The following is a 14,318-nucleotide window of genomic DNA, read 5'->3' as shown; positions in this document are numbered from 1 at the left end:
AAAGAGAACAATTACCTCTCTAGCCTCCCCATGTAAATCACAATGGTTTCATTTCAAGTGTAGTGGATTTGGGGGTAAAATTGAGCAAAAGTAAACTGAGTTCTCTGAAGAAATTAAAATCCCATGAAGGCCTCATCTCAATCTTGCCACTCGCCTGAGGTGTTGTGATCTGTTAAATCACCACCAAAAGCTTTCAAAACAGAGAGCTGCCTGTGGTTGTCTGGGACTGTGGCAACATTGACATTTTACATTTTCTTAGAAGCTTAGTAACTTAAATAGACATGGATGACATGCTGCTTGCTGCAAGCTCATCCATTCAGCAAGAGCTAGTTTCTCTTCCCTCCTCCTCACATAGTTGATTTATTTTGGCTCAATTATCTTCAGTTACTTATCAATGACCTTTTCTCCCTAAGGTCAGAGCTAGGGATATTTGTTGATTGCATAGTTTTCAGCACCATACACAACTCTCCAAAATGCTGAAGCAGTCCATATCTGCATGCAGCAAGATTTAGACAAAGTCCCAGGCTTGAACTGGTCAGTGGCAAATGACATTCCCACGACACAAGTGGAAGACTTTGGGTTGTGGGGGCAAAACCCACGCAGACATGGGGAGAACGTGCAAACTCCACACGGACAGTGACCCAGAGCCGGGATCGAACCTGGGACCTCGGCGCCGTGAGGCAGCAATGCTAACCACTGCGCCACCGTGCTGCCCTTTGACTGGAAACTTAACCGATCAGCCACATAGATACTGGGGCTAAAAGGGCAGGTCAGAGCGGCGACAGTGGGTGGCTCCTTTCCTGATTTCCCAAAGCCTGTTTGCCATCTGTAGAAGACCTGGGATAGGATGCCCCCACTTCCCTCGATATGTGCAGCTTCAACACTACTCCAGAAGCTTGACACCATTCAGGACAAAGCCTGCTTGATCAGCACCCCATCCACCTGCCTGAAACATTGAATTCTGCCGTCACTGGGGCTGTAGTATGTATCATATTCAAGATGCACTGCAGCAACTTGCCAAAACTTCTTTGATAGTGCCTTCCAAACACGTGACCTCTTTCGTCTAGAAGAATAAGGGCAGCAGGCACCATGGAACACACTGTCCTGATGTGGAAATGTATTGGCCATTCGTCCATGGTCGCTGGACCAGTCCTGGAACTCTCCCTAATGTCACCTTAACCACATGATTCAAGGAGTAGATCCTCAACACCTTGAAGCAGCTAGAGATGAGCAATTACTACTGGCTTTGCCAAAAAATAAACACATCCATAGATTTACTAAAAAGTAAAGATTACATATATTAAAGCAACACTGCACAGATGTTTTCTAAATATTTCCAGGTGTTTGCTTGTGGTACTTTGCCAGTGTTTTCAGCTGGTAACACTCGCTTCTAAGTCAGAAGATTGAAAATCCCGAATTTGAGCAAACCGTGCAGAACAACCAGCCCCCAGCACGGCATTGAGAAAATGCTACGTTGTTAAAGGCTCCTTGCTGTTTGAAACCCAATTTTTAACCCTCCCACTCGAGCTGATATTAAAGATTGGTCAAGCTATTTTTCACAAGTGACTGAAATATTCGTTAGCAGATGTAAATGCATCACTCCAGTATACAAACTAGATTTAGGGTCCTGCAGGTTTTAAATTTCTCTGAATCTCTAGGCTGAGATAGTACTGCTTGCTGATTGATTGGTTAATTAAACATCAATTTCTGTGGGCTTGTAGACATCATATCCTAGATTATCTCGTATTAGCTGCCAATTCAAGGTTGACTGCCTGTGTCCTTGGGGAACAAGTTTTTTTTGCTCAGATCAGTGTTTCCAACAAAGTGATTTTTTTTCACTGATTTGAGTTAAGTGTTAACATGGAAGACTGGAAGAAATTGCATTTATATAGTCCCTTTCACAATATCTTTGCAGCCAGTGAAGTACAGTCACTGTTATAATGTAGGGAAACACAGCAGCCAGTTGAACACCTCAAGCTCCCATAGACAACAGTGAGGGTTTAAATATTCGGCACAGCTGCCTCACAGCGCCTGGGACCCGGATTCAATTACGACCTTGGGTGATGTCGGTGTGGAATTTGCACTTTCTCCTGCATTTGCATTGGTTTCCTGTGGATTCTCCGGTTTCCTCCCACAGTCCAACGATGTGCTGGTTAGGTAGATTGGGCATGATAAAATTGCCTCTGCGTGTTCAGGGAGGTGCAGGTTAGGTAAGGTTATGGAGATACGGTGACGGAGTGAACCTCGATAGGGTGTTTTCTCAGTGGGTCGGAGCAGACTTGATTGGCCGAATGGCCTCTTGTACAGTAGGGATTCTATGATAATCTTAGAATCCCTGCAGTGCAGAAGGAGGCCATTTGGCCCATCGAGTCTGCACCGACCCTTTGAAAGAGCATTGCATTCTACCTAGGCCCAGTCCCCCTTTCTATCCACGCAACCCAATCTACACATCTTTGGACATTAAGGGGCAATTTAGCACGGCCAATCCACCTAACCCACACATCTTTGGACTGCGGGAGGAAACCCACCCAGACACGACGAGAGTGTGCAAACTTCGCACAGTCACCGAAGGTCGGAATTGAACCCCGGCCCCTAATGCTGTGAGGCAGCAGTGCTAGCCACTATGTCACCGTGCCGCCCTTGTGCCAACTGCTGTTTGAAATAATTGCTGTGGGATCTTTAACGCCTACCTGAGGAGGCAGCCATTTCATCTGAAAGGCTGGATCTCTGGCATTGCAGCATCCCTTCAGTTGCTGTACTGGGTGTTAAGGCCTGGATATGTGCTTGCGTCTCTGGAACATGGCTCACAGGTAAAGAGTAAAACTCCCAAACGTTTGTGGGGACACAGCATTTTGTGGGAGCCAAAGGCAATTCCCTCTTTGCTGTGGATGCTTGCAGTCTGGTTTTAAACCAGATGGTCAAGTTTTATTGCGTGTAGCTTCCAGAAATTTCTGAACTCTAAACTAGACGTGCAGGGTTCTTAAAATAGCAGACCAATTTTCCAATGTATTTTTTAAGTCTCGTACATAGATATTAGTTTTTCATGTTGAGGTTTTATTTTTTGTAATAGTTCCCCCCCCCCCCCCCCCCCCCCCCCCCACACACCCACCCACACACACACACACCTCTTTACATCATTAATCCACCTTGTTTGGCATTTTTCAGTACTTCACCATGGTGCCTTGTTTAAATCACATGGAAGACTTGGGCTGCCAGTGTCAGCAGATAACAAGATAAGCAACCCCAGTTTCATACCCCGTCTCATATTCATACATTTGCCCCCGTAGGGTAGATACACTCTTATTTCCTTCGCTGTGGTCCAGGGATGCAGAACAATGCAACATAATTTTAAAATCGGAACTAGGCCTTTAATCTGGACTTTGACAAAGAGTCATCCAGACTCAAAACGTTAGCTCCCTTCTCCCTCCACAGATGCTGTCAGACCTGCTGAGATTGTCTGGCATTTTCTGTTTTTGTTTCAGATTCCAGCATCCTCAGCAATTTGCTTTTATCCAGGGCTGTGATGTTTGGAAGCACTTACACACATTGGGAAACAGAAATCTGGAGTTGTTCAGGCCAGTTGAAAATTTCAAGTTCGTGAGTGTCAGATTTTTTGTTTTGGGTGGACATATTCAAAGGTATGGAACCAAAGTGAATGAATGGAGTTAAGAATTCAGATCAACACTAAAAATGCCAGGACATCCCAAAGTGCTTTAAAGCTAATCAGACACTTTTTGAAGTGGCACCATTGTTGTGTTGCAGGGAGATGTGACAATCGGGTTTGCACATAGCAAGGTCCCACAAACAGCAGTGTGATAATGGCCAGAAAATCTGCTCAGCTATATTAGTTGGGAGAATATTAGGAGAGAGTGCTACCGGGCAGCACGGTGGCGCAGTGGGTTAGCCCTGCTGCCTCACGGCGCCAAGGTCCCAGGTTCGATCCTGCCCTGGGTCACTGTCCGTGTGGAGTTTACACATTCTCCCCGTGCTTGTGTGGGTTTCCCAAAGATGTGCAGGGTAGGTGGATTGGCCACGCTAAATTTCCCCTTTATTGGAAAAAAATAATTGTGTACCCTAAATTTATAAAATAAAAGGAGAGAGTGCTGCCCAGTGAGCCACACATGATGCTCCCTGACCATATTAAATGGCAGAACATGCTTTGAGGGGCTGAATGACTCCCTCCTGTTCTTGTGTTCCTTTCTGCTGATGTACTTAGGAGCAGGAAACCTCCCTATCCAAGAAGGAGCTGAAGCCAGGTATAGCCAACCATCCCACTATGAGTGGAATTCTTCTATGCTCCTGCCAGTTGGATCAACGGTTGGGGGTGGGGAAGGGTTGAGAATGGGGTGCAGGAGGCCCAGAAAACCTGTTGCATGCTGGTGTAAAATTACAGCAGGATCTTCCAATGCTGTCCACCATTGTGGATCGGGAATCCTGCTGCAGGCCGATGTGAAACCAACTTGAACCCCATTCATGGAATGCAGGTGAAGGCCCGACCGTAATCTTCCACCCACGCCCGATTCTCTGTTTCACTAGCAGGAAAACTCGTCTGGGCCAAAATGCATGTGTAAAAGTCGGGACTAACCTGTAGAAGACTTGGGGGAGGGTGCCAGTAACCCGGGACCCTGAAACGCCACTTTGAGGAGGTCCATCTTCTTTCTTCAATGATGGATCAGTAATGTTGGGCGCCGTTTAACTTTGGCATCTGTGCGTGATGGTTGGACGTGTGCCATCAAGCCCGCCCTACCATGGAAGATGGCACAAAATCCCCAGATGTATAATTAATTACATTGGGTGCAGAAGATATGGCATGGCTTCCCAATGACCTCTGCAATGGGAAACGCTCCCCATCCCCTCATGGGACTTAGTTCAAAAAGGGAGAATTCCATCCTATCCCTGGCTGAGGCTAGCAAACCCTGCATAAACCTGGGATCTTCCTGGACTATGTTTTTGGCACTTATTGGATGAATGTGCTGAGATATAGGGCAGCACGATGGCGCAGTGATTAGCATTGCTGCCTCATGGCGCTGAGGTCTCCGGTTCGAATCTGGATCACTGTCCGTGTGCAGTATGAACATTCTCCCCATGTTTGCGTGTGTTTCGCCCCACAACCCAAAGATGTGCAGGGTAGGTGGATTGGCCACTCTAAATTGCCTCTGAATTGGAAAAAATGAATTGGGTACTCTAAATTTATAAGAAAAGAAAGAATGTGCTGAGATATTGAGGAGGTCTTTATAGAGATTGCCTATTAATCTTTAATTTAAAAAAAAGAACAAACCTGCGTATTTATAGTTCATTCACAACCTAAGGATGCCCCAAAATGCTTTGTAAGTGTGTAGTCCCTTTAATATAACAAAATGTTCCAAGGTGCTTCATGTAGATATTTGATTGGGCAGAGAATTAGGAGAGGTGAACAAATCCACACTTGAAGAGGCAAGGTTTTTAATGGAGCAGTGAAAATAGCAAAGAGGGCATTGAGAGACTGAGACTGAGAGTGAGGGTCTTGTTTGGTCATGCGAGCTTTGTCACAAAATGAGGAATGAGAGGGGGGGCAGTGTTGGGTTGCATGGGGAAGGCTGGTGGGAAACGTGCAGGAAGCCAGAATTTAAGAACTTGGTAAATGACCTATGTAGTTAGAGTTCAATGTGCAGTTAACATGGACAAAGCTTGAGGCAATTGATTTCTTGCTAGCATGAATCAAGTCCGGTATTGGTTATTGATTAGTTAAAAAAAATAAACAAGGGGCAGCACGGTGGCGCAGTGGGTTAGCCCTGCAGCCTAAGGGCGCCGAGGCCCCAGGTTCGATCCCGGCTCTGGGTCACTGTCTGTGTGGAGTTTGCACATTCTCCCCGTGTCTGCGTGGGTTTCGCCCCCACAACCCAAATATGTGCAGGCTGGGTAGATTAGCCACACTAAATTGGAAAAAATGAATTGGATACTCTAAATTTATTTTTTAAAAAGAAAAAAGAAATAAATAAAAATAAACAGAGATACCTTTCTCTCTTGACAAGGTATATTAGGTACAGATATGTATTCACTTCGCATTATTAATTTGGGGGAGGTGGTGTTACTGGTCTGGATGTAACGGGTGTGGGGAGGGGTGATGAGTAGGCAAAAAAACGATTCTTGATTTGGTTTTAATCTTTTAAATCTTTCCTTAAGGGATCAGAAAATTCTGTGACTGCCTTTTCTTCATGACAAGCTGAAGCGAGTCAGGCAGGTATTAATAGACTTTCATTGTTGTTCCCTTGCGTCCTAATCCAATTCATTTTTACCTTCTTAACCAATAATGTTTAAATGCTATTTGAAGGGTAGGGTTATATAATTATCTGTTTGACAGCTGCAAATGCTAGAATTTCCAGTGGCTGATGAACAAGTGACTTTCCTGCCCTTGACACACTCTGGGTATAATTACATTGAGCAGCTCATTGTGTTTTGATAAGCTGCCATGTTCAGCATTGCTACTGAAATACAACCAAGTCAGTTTGGTCTGAAAAATGTTTGGATGTATAGTTTCGTAACTAGATCCGTAAACAAGGAAGTCAGCACTTGCATTGTGGAATCATACAAGACAGAAAGTAGACCGATAGGACCATTAGACAAAATTAGATACAGCCCCCTCATCAGTTCTTTTTCCACAGGCCTGCAAATTTCCCTTTGTGCATGCAGTGAAGATGTCATCACAGATGGTGAAACAGGCATGCAGACCTTTTAAGGGGAAGCTAGGTAAACATGGGGGAGAAACCTATTAAGTCGTAGGCCATTCGGCCCCTTGAACCTGCTGCGCCATTTGATGAGATCATGGCTGATCTGATTGTGCCCTCAACCCTGTCTCGGGCGGCACGCTGGCGCAGTGGTGAGCACTGCTGCCTCACGGCGCTAAGGATCCGGGTTCGATCCCAGCCCTGGGTACTGTCCGTGGTGAGTTTGCACATTCTCCTAGTGTTTGTGTGGACCTCATCTCCACAACCCAAAGATGTTCAGTGTAGGTGGAATGGCCATATCTTTTTATTAAAATAGTAAAAAATATATACAAGGCCAAACGCTAATTTTGTGTTGGAGAAACAGGGTACTCTACCCTCAGTACCAGTGTACGGGGAGGGGGGTGGATACGCTAATTATTAAAATAGTTCACAACACATTTCTACGAAAAACAAATGGTACAATCACTAAACTTTGCGCTGGAGAGACCAGATACCCTCGCCTCTGTACTAACAGGTGGGGAGAGGGACGGAGTCGGGATGTTTGTGGAGGGGGGCCCCAATAGGACACTGCCTGAAGGTGGATTGGAAGTGCTAAATTGCCCCTTAATTGGGAAAAAAAAGTTGGGTACTCTAAATTTCAAAAAAACCTGTATATAATTTGTCAGTCAAGAATTAATCGAACTCAGCTGTGAACATGTTCAATGACCCGGCCTCCATTGCTCCCTGGAGAAGAGAATTCCACAGACTAACAACCCTCTGAGACCTGTCAAGTCGCCTCAAGATCTTGTATGTTTCAGTAAGATCACCTCTGAATCTTCCAAAATCAAATGGATGCAGGCCCAAACCGTCTAACCTTTCCTCGTAAGGTAACATCCTCATCCCCAGAATCAATCAAATGAACCTTCTCTAACTGCTAATGTAATTATGTCCTTTCTCAAATAAGGAGGCCGAAACCGTAGGCAGCACTTCAGATATGGTTACAGCAATACCCTGTGTAAGTGTCACCTAACCTCCCTATCTTTATCCCATTCCACTCACAATAAAGATCAGCATTCCATTTGTCGTCCTAATCACTTACTGTACCTTTGTGATTCAGAAAGGAACAGAGGGATATACTGATAGTGTTAGATGAAGAAGGATGGGAAGTGGCTCATGTGGAGCAGAAACAGTGGCATAGACAAGTTGGATTGAATGGCTTGTTTCTGTGCTTTTAAATTTCATTGCATTCCAGCCTGGATTTGTTACGGGCAAATCTTGCTTACCTAACAAGTTTTTTGATGAGATAGCAAAGAGCGTAGGAAAGGATAATGGTGAGAGTGGCACAGTGGTTAGCACTGCTGCCTACGGCGCTGAGGACCCAGGTTTGAATCTCGGCCCTGGGTGACTGTCTGAGTGGAGTTTGCACATTCTCCCCGTGTCGGTGTGGGTCTGACCCCCACAACCCAAAGATGTGCAGTGTAGGTGGATTGGCCATGCTAAATTGCCCCCTGATTGGGAAAAAAAGAATTGGGCACTTCAAATTTTTTTAAAAAGAAAAGGATAATGGTGGTGTATGTGGGCTTCCAATAGGCATTTGATCAAGTGCCGCACAACAGTCTGGTGAGAAAAGATAGACGAGCAGTACGGAAAAGAAATTGGCTGACTGATGGCATAAGAAAGTAATTGCGAGAGCTTGTTTTTTGGGCCAGAGCAAGGTTTATAATGAGGTTCCCTAAGGGTTGGTATTGGAACCCCGACTGTTTTTCATATAATATATTAATGGCCTAGACTTTGGTGTACAGGGCACAATTTAAAAACTTGCAGATGATACAAAACTTGGAAGTTTTGTGAACTGTTAGGAGGCCAAGACTGAAGTTCAAAAGGGCATAGACAGGTTGGTACATGGGTGGACAAGTGCAGATTAAATTTAATGCTGCGTAGTGTAAAGTGATTCACTATGCAGGAAGAGTGGGGGGAGGTAATAAAAATAAAAGGTACAATTCTAAAAAGTTGGTGCAGGGGAATCTTGGGGAATATGTACGCAAATCATTGAAAGTTGAGAAAGTGGTTAATAAAGCAAAATTCAGGCTGGGCTTTCTAAATAAGGATACAAAGTACAAATGTAAAGAAGCAATTCTAGACCTGTATAAAATACTAGTTCGACGTCAATGAGAATATTGGGTTCAGTTCTGGGAACCAGACTTTAGGAAGGATGCAAGGGTATTAGGGAGCGTGCAGAAAAGATTTGTGAGAATGGTTCCAGTTACGTAGATAGTTTGGAGAAGCTCGAGTTGTTCTTGGAAAAGAGAAGGTTGAGAGGAGTTTCGATAGAGGTGTTCAATAAATCTGCTGTGGACAGAGCAGATGATAAGAAAGAAGGATTGAGAACCAGAGGATACCAATTGATGATGATTGCAAAAAGAAACAATGGCAACATGAGAAGAAGCCTTTTTGTGTAGCAATTGGGAAGGATCTGGAATGCACTACCTGAGTGTGTGGTGGAGACAGATTCAATTGTGTCTTTCAAAAAGGGAATGGGATCATTATCTGAAGAGGAAACATTTGCGGGGCTACAGGGCAAAGGTGGGGATGTTGGGACTAGGTGGGTTGGTCTTGCAGAGATCCGGCACTGCGAATGGCTCCTTCAGTGCTGTGACCATTCTATGATTCTGTGTAGTGGTCACTGCCTTGACCAAAGTAATTTCAAGGTTAATGTTCCATAGTTTCTACCTACTGCTTCTTGGTGTCAATATTCCTTTGTCAGCTTGGTTCATTTGGAAGCATACTTGCCACTGATTCAACCCCCAGGGTTAAGCATATAATCTAGGCTAACCAAAGTGATACTGAGGAAGTGCTACTGTGACGGCGATGCTGACCTTCCCACACAATTAAACGAAGGCTCTGTTCACTTTCTGGAGGCTGTTAAAAGATCTGTTAAAAGATCCTATTGTGCTGTTTAATTGAGTTTGGTAGTATAGTGGTAGAGGTCTGGACTAATAATCCAGAGAATATGACCTCAAATTCAGTTTTTTTTGTATCTTGGGAATAAAGAATTGTTCTTGGTAAAAGTGACCATGATGTCCGATTGGTTCAGTAATGTCCTTAGGAGAAATGGTTCGTATTTTTTCATTAATAGATACAAAACTTTTGGAATTTCGTTGAAACGAAGTATAAATCAGTACCATATTCCAACTATTTCCAATGATTGTAAAGCAACCATCTTAATGTTTCTTCAACTGGGTTGTGTTATTTGGGGTAGATCATACTGCATCTTTGCAAAATCAAGTTGGATGTGTGTTGCAGGCTCCACTTCTGGCAGTAACCACCTTGTTTCATAATGAGGCATATGAAGAGAAGTGGGGGAAACATGGTAATCGTTAGGGTGGCATTTGGTGCAATGTAGGAAAATCTTTCCATGCCTGTTTTCAAATCTGGATACTCCCTTGTCCCTGCCTATCTTTGTAATCTCCTCCAGCCTTACAACCCTGCCAGATCTTGGCACTTCTCCAATTCTGGCCTCTCTTGCACCCTCAATTGCTTTTTTAAACGTCTTGTTTATTGGAGTTTTTCAACTTTTACACATTCATAAAAAGGCAGCTACAGCAGGTAAACCCCCAAAACAACAGTCATTGCAGCATTAGGAACAACAAGATTGGATGATGCGGATAAAATCCCAGCCAGTTCTCTCCTCCTCCCCCAACCCCCCACGACAGTTACATGACCGGTCTGCACCTGAACAGGATAAGGATGCATTTTAAACCTACATCAGACCCACCGCTTGAAAGCAGAGTAATAGGAGAGGAAAACAATACCTGTGAATCCCTGTACAAAGGCGAATTCAGCAAACTCTTACAGCCCAATTAGAATTCTTCTCCAGACCCAGGCCGGAACGTGCAGTCACTCACACTTTTGATATGGCAAAAACAAAGACAGATTCAAGGAAAGGACCAGGCACAACCAGACCCATGATAACAATCCATGGTCTTCCATGGAGAAAGCAAAAAGAGAACAAGTACAAAAGCTAAGGGTGAAGAATGGAACCACTACAAACCCATTTCCGAGGACCAAGGACAAAGCGATTCATCGAACCAGCAACACCACCCACAATAGGGCAAAGGGCAACCATGGGGTCAAGACCCAAGACTCGAGAGGTTAAAAAGTCTGGTCTCAGTCAGAGAGACGGGGGAAACCCACACCAGGATGGGAGGGCTGTCAGTGCGGCCCCCAAACTTGGGGGGACACCCAGGGAGGGAGGGCCTTCCAACTACTGAAACCATTAAAATGAGGAAAGGATTAGGCCACCTAAAAGCGATATCTGTTTGCCCGTGCCACCCAGACCCACCTTCCACCACTAGAATCAAAACTAAGAAGGATATAGGTAATGCTCCTAACATCTCACCAGGTCTGAAGAAGAATGAGGAAGAAGAAGAGCAAGATCTGTCAGAATTAACTCCTCGGATCCACCAAATTACAACAGAACGAAGATTGGCCCACATGGGCCTGCCGAACTCTAGGGAGGAATTAACCACGGATAATGACTAGGCCTACCTTCATACATACCCCACCTCAATGTCTCCGAATGTGAATCACCTGTCTTTTGGCACTCCACAGCATTCCCAAGGGAGGCGCCATTGCCCGATGAGTGACAGGCTAAAAACCGCAGCACCGAGCCTCGCCTAGTGCAGTGCCACCACAAGAACAAGGACATGAAAGAACAAGTTCCTAGCACTATCATGACCTCCTCTATCCAGCACCCACAATACAGGTCAACAACCTCGGCTCCCGCTCCATTAATGGTGACTGTTTTCAGTTGCTAAGGCCCTAAACTCTGAAACCTTTCCCTCTCTCTACCTCTCCTTGTTTAAGATGCCTACCTCTTTGGTCAAACGTTTGATCTAATATCTCCTCATGTGGCTGCATTCCAAATTTTGCTTTGTAATGTAGTGAGGCACCTGAGGGCATTTTATTGTGTTAAAGGTGCTAAATAAACATCTGTTGTTTCAGTGAAAACATTCTTTTTAAACTCCTGAGAGTGTAGGCAGATCAGCCATGGTGGAGCAGGCTTGAAGGGCCAAATGGGCTGCCCAAGCCATCTATTTCTCATCTTCTTATGAAATATCAGGACTAAGAAGGGATGACATGGGAATATAGGTAAGATGAATAAAGGCGTAATACCATTCTAGTAGTCACATGGCCCAGTGATAATGGAGTTGTTGACTAATCACAGCAAGTGATTTTATCACGAATCTACAGCAAACTAGGGCACGAAGAGAGGAGGAGCTTTTGGGAACCATTTGGCCCATCGGGTCTGCACCTCCACTCTACCTCGGCGCATTCCCCTGCCCTATCCCCGTAACCTTGCACATTGATCGTGGCCAATCCACCTAACCTGCACATCTTTGGACTGTGGCAGGAAACCGGAGCACCCGGAGGAAACCCACGCAGACATGCGGAGAACGTGCAAATTCCTCACAGTCACCCAAGGCTGGAATCGAACCCAGGTCGCTGGCACTGTGCGGCAGCAGTGCTAACCACCATGCCATCATACACTCATCCTACCGTACTTCAATAAACTCCATCAACATAGCTTTCCGTTCCTTTGCGTTATCAAGCTTTTCCTTGAATACATCAATGCAATTCACCTCAGCCATTCCCTGTGGCACCATGTTCCAATCCTCACTACTCTGGGTAAATGGGGTTTCTCCTGAGTTCCCTTTTGGATGTATTAGTGACTCATCTATGGCTCCCTGTTCTGGTGTCTACCACAAATTGGAACATCTCTTATGTCTGTACTATCAAACTAACTAATCAAACTAATGATAATATGAAAGACCCTTACCAGATCATCCTCCATTTTCTCTTGTTCACCCTCTTCAACCCTTTCTGTTAGGTATAACCTCAAATCTAATATCAACACGGTAAATCTTTTTTTCATCTTTCCAAGTGTCTCTATATCCTTTCAATATTATCGTGACCAAAACTGTGCAGTGCTCCACAAATATGGTCTAACCCAGGTTCTATATAAAATTGACAACTCTACTGCTCTTCAATTCACTCCCTCTAAAAAGGAACCCACATATAATCCATGTCGGTGAAATCAAAGTGAAAATTTTCTTTGCCCTCATCAGGGAAGATGGTAGTGAAGTGATGGAAGTCGGAATGTTTTCTACTTTATCTACGTTCAGTCACATCTCAAGATGGCATATGCAACCCAATTTCATCATTTATTCTTTCATGGAAAGGTCTGTAACTAATCAGAGAAGGTGAATGCAAGGCATAGAAAAGTCTCATCTTTATCTGTGTCTTTATTCCAACACAAGATGAACAACAATGAAAATAATGCAGTAAATTGAATGACAGAAAGGCTAAGCACTTTTGATAGATAATGATCTGTGCTTGCTTGGCGAAGGCCACTTATTGTAACTAAAGAAATTGGAATGCATGGAGTTGGTATTAGCTGGGTACTATGGTAAAGGAAGCTTGGAGATGGCACAGAATAGAAGACACATGTAATTGAAATGCAAAGTAGTCGTGAGATGAAAGCACGAGAGAGAGAAAAAATTTGTAGGTCACCATTTGCTTAATGTGTCTGCAGTTCATTAATGAGTTTTCGCATTGTGCGTTGCTTTCAGGTAATTAATGAAGATCCTGACTGATCTGATTTTCCCCGTTTGGCTCCATGCCTGAATGCATCTATTGAACATATTTATGGCACGCAAACCTGTTATGTTTTTTTTTTCCCCAGGAGAATTTTAAACACCAGAAGACATAATGCTAAAAAAGCCAAAGGTATTTGTATTCAGGAGCATAACCTCTCCCATCTTGTTTGCGCGAGCTCTTTGAAAGAGCTCTCCAATTAGACCTACTCGCCGCTACTCCTTTCCTGCACCCCTGAACATTTTCATTTTTACCTAGCTTCCTTTTGAAATTACTATTGAGTCTGATTCCCTCACCCTTTCCGGGCAGTGCATTCCAGATCACAATTCACTGTGATTTAAAAAAAAAATTCTCCTTATCTTTCCTCCGGTTCTGTTACCATTATTATATCTGCCACAGAAAGTGATTAGAGGTAACTTTATTTTCCCGTCCCTGCTAATATGTTTTCTAAAAACAGTACATCTCAAAATTAATCGATGGACTTCAAGAAAACTTGGTACAAAGACCATCGCCTGCGGAAGAATGGCGTAGTTTTTGGCAAAGGTTTCGGACCCTGGAATTTTTAAAAGGAGCGGTTAACCTAGGGCAAATTGACATGTTTTTTAGAATGTTGTGTGTTTTTTAAATTTAGAATATTGTTGATAGTTTTTAGATAGTTGCAGAATGTTGTGAAGGAATTTGTCACAGCTTTCAAAAAAGTGAGCAGAGTTTTTACAGCAGGTTTTTGGATGTGGAATGGCCTAAAGCCGCCTCAGTGAGAGGAACTTCTTCACTTGTACGCTCTCTACTGAATGTCCTCTTCACTAGTTTTAAATCTGTATTATTTAGTTGCCAACCCTCCTCTTAAGAGGGAATAGTTTTTCCTTATTTTCTCCATTTGATATGTTTCAGGAATATGCAAACCCTTGCCATTTAGCTCTGTTCTCTACCTGCTCCTCCGCACTTCCACCACTGACGTTTACAGCTGACTGCAGAGCC

The 14,318-nt window shown here is 44.0% G+C and overlaps 1 protein-coding gene across 11 annotated transcripts in view; it reads left to right on the top strand.

Annotated features, from left to right (window-relative positions):
• tead1b (TEA domain family member 1b) overlaps positions 1 to 14,318 on the top strand; it is a 313,182-nt gene that overhangs the window by 88,868 nt on the left and 209,996 nt on the right. The window contains exon 3 of one of the 11 annotated variants that reach the window (XM_038807954.1): positions 6,163 to 6,220. The exons of the other annotated variants lie outside the window; for them this stretch is intronic. The gene's annotated coding sequence lies outside the window, so the exon portion shown is untranslated. The remainder of the gene's footprint in view (positions 1 to 6,162; positions 6,221 to 14,318) is intronic. 11 annotated transcript variants of the gene reach the window in all.

Source organism: Scyliorhinus canicula, chromosome 9 (genome assembly GCF_902713615.1).
Source record: "Scyliorhinus canicula chromosome 9, sScyCan1.1, whole genome shotgun sequence".
Lineage (NCBI taxonomy): Eukaryota > Metazoa > Chordata > Chondrichthyes > Carcharhiniformes > Scyliorhinidae > Scyliorhinus > Scyliorhinus canicula.
The sequence above is the reverse complement of the archived record's forward strand: the minus strand, read 5'-3'. Positions and strand labels throughout refer to the sequence as shown.